Raw genomic sequence first — 2880 nt, 5'->3', positions numbered from 1 at the left:
GCTATTTGGCACCATTTGAAAAGGTACGGTTTCACCCTGCAACAAAGTGTTCATCTATGTTAAAAACTCTATTCTTACGAACATTTGGACTGGGTAAATGCATTACACCAAATTTAAAATTTTTCGTTGAGCAAAACAGAAAGAAATTTTTCAGATAGTTGAAACCAGATAAAGTGAATTGGTTTGAGAAGCTTACAATTTCTGGAGCAAAATCAATTTCATGGTTCCCTGCAGTCCAAATCCATGGTTGATATGCAACACTTCTTTCTGTAAACCTTCCCCAAGTATCCCACCTCATGTTATCATGATTCGGGTAGTTATCAGCATAAGAGAGGTCGCCAACAAACAGTACAGTTTCTCCTTTTCTTGGACTCAATTCATAGTGAAAAAGAGTCACATTTGAATCAAAACTCTGACTAAGATCCCCTACAAATAATGTCACACCAATTTACAACAAAAATATTATCACTAACACAAGTATAATGCTTCAAAACCTACAAAACAACATTTGGGAAGGGATAGTGATCACAGATAACAAAAGTAGAATAACTGAAAAATTTATCGTAAAACCCTAGTCTTAGTCTCCCACCTTTCTTCCCCAATGGAGGTCAAAGTGAAGCTGCGCCTCGCAGACGCTAACGCCCACCGTCGTGTCACCAGCTTGCTCTCCCCCTTCCACGTCGTCACCCACCGAAAAAAACCTCTTCTTCGACGGTGCTGTGTCCGAGCCCTCTAAGCGTCGCGCTGTGCTGCGCTTGCACTTCTACGGTGACGACGAGCGGTGCGTCGTTTCGCTGAAGGCTCGAGCGGTGCTGGTGGACAGCGTCAGTCGCGTAGACGAGGATGAGAAGGATCTGGACCCACAGGTCATGCACGAATGCGTTGCAGAGCCTGGGAAGTTGGGATCGGTGGAATCTAGGGTTTTGCGGAAAGTGAAGGAGGACTTTGGAACTGAAAAGGGGTTACAGGATTGGGAGGGTTTGGGAGAAGATAAAAAAGAAAAGCAGAGTTTCAAACTAAACGAAAGACAACGAAGAGGAACTGGGGTTTACAATAATTAGTCAGAAAAATTATTTTAAAAAAATAAATAAATGTTTAGGGGCGGTTTTTACTTATAAACCGCCGGAACTATTTAGGGTTTCAAAAACCGCCGGAAAATAACCCCTCTTAAAATATACTTTTTTTGTAGTGCATGTGGCTTAATTATACTAAAATTGATTCTTTGTGTGTTTATGAACTTCATAGTATGTTCAAAACGTTGATTTAATGTTCCTTTGTGTAAATAGAGTTACCTGTAAGGATGAGTTGTTGAAAGAGTACTTTGAGAGCTTTAGGATCAACTAAGGTAAGGGAAGCTAGTATGTAGTATAATTATAATCTTGTGTAAATTGTTAACCTTCTTTGTGAAGTTAAAAATTGCATGCAAATCAAGTTGGTAGAGTGAGATTGAACGTAAGATTGATTGATAAATGTTTTGAATTGAATAAGTATATTTAAGAATGAATAATGGAATTAATTTGTGGATTGATTGAACCAAATTGGTGAAATTATGTTCTGATACAATGTCGGGCGTCATACCAATATCGTTGGGCATTGGATTAAAATTCCAAGTCAATGAGCTCTAGTGGAGGTAGTGTCAGACACCACTCCAAAAACGTTAGGCACTTTTTGTACAATGAGGTTCACTGGTCTAGGGTTTTAGGCACCAGGTTGGGATGGTTGGATGCTTTATTAATGGAGAGCATAAATGAGTTTTGACACTAGGCCACTACCCTTGGGTGCTACTTCAAATTTTAAGTCCAGGAGCTCCAAGACTATTGGCCTTGGGAAGGTTCGTTGAGCACTTCCCTATTTTGCATGTGTATTTCTATTGTATGACTTTTAAGTAAATTTTAATTAAACATCAATCAATTATAGATGAAAAAATAGTATTAAATGTGTGAATGATGTATACACTTTGTTTTAGTTGAAATTTTCTTTGGATTGATATGTATGATTTGGAATGAGAGTATAGTTATTTCCAAGGTGAGAATGCTACTATTTGGATGTTGTGTGGAGTGCATTGATGTCAGAGTTCAAAATGAGACTATCTTGATTGTACTAAGTATTGGACTCATATAGAGGAAGATGCTTAAAGTGAGAATTGAAAGAGGTCTTTATCGATAAATTTGACATTGAGGGTTAAACCTACAAATGGATGATTTACTTTGTTATATTCCTTGGTCTGGGATGTGGTCATGGGATGGTGAGGACCCTTGAAAGGTGAGACTAAGTATAATAGGTGCGGGTATGAAAGAGTGTGAAAGCTATGAATTAACGTGTGAATAAAATAATATGTATGATTCTTTATTATGGTCATAATGTAGAATTTTTAGCAAACTTATATAATTATATGTATGATATTTTATTATGGCCATAATGGAAAATTACTAGTATAATTTTAATAATTCTAATTTACCCTATTATTTTGTTTTTGTTGTAGTATTGTTATTTTTTTGTTATGATTGTGTGATTTACACTAGTACAAAATAGGCTTTTTAAGTTTATTATTTTGAGCTTTTTAAGTTTGTTTTAGAATAGACTTAGATTCGGCAGACTTAAATTTTAAATTTGTTATTAAGCAACAAATTTAAATTTTAACTCTGTTGTGAATCAATAGACTTAGACTTTCCATCCAAAATTACAAATTCAACCATATACTTCGTTAACACTTCTCCAAAAAATTAACCAGCAATCAACCACCACAAAATTAATCTTTCTTATATGTCAAGTTCTCATGCATAATAAAAATAAAATTGGAATATAGTATAATATAAATACATCTTGACAACCAATCGCTCTCCCACTTCAGTTCATCTTCACAATCAATCAATCGAATAC

At 35.6% G+C, this 2880-nt stretch overlaps 1 pseudogene; it reads left to right on the top strand.

Annotated features, from left to right (window-relative positions):
- The first annotated feature begins 595 nt into the window (after positions 1 to 595).
- On the top strand, positions 596 to 1061 carry LOC108344181 (triphosphate tunnel metalloenzyme 3-like; annotated as a pseudogene).
- Positions 1062 to 2880: the final 1819 nt, after the last annotated feature.

Source organism: Vigna angularis, chromosome 8, assembly GCF_016808095.1.
Source record: "Vigna angularis cultivar LongXiaoDou No.4 chromosome 8, ASM1680809v1, whole genome shotgun sequence".
NCBI lineage: Eukaryota > Viridiplantae > Streptophyta > Magnoliopsida > Fabales > Fabaceae > Vigna > Vigna angularis.
Note: the sequence above shows the minus strand (reverse complement) of the source record. Positions and strands in the feature narration are given on the sequence as shown.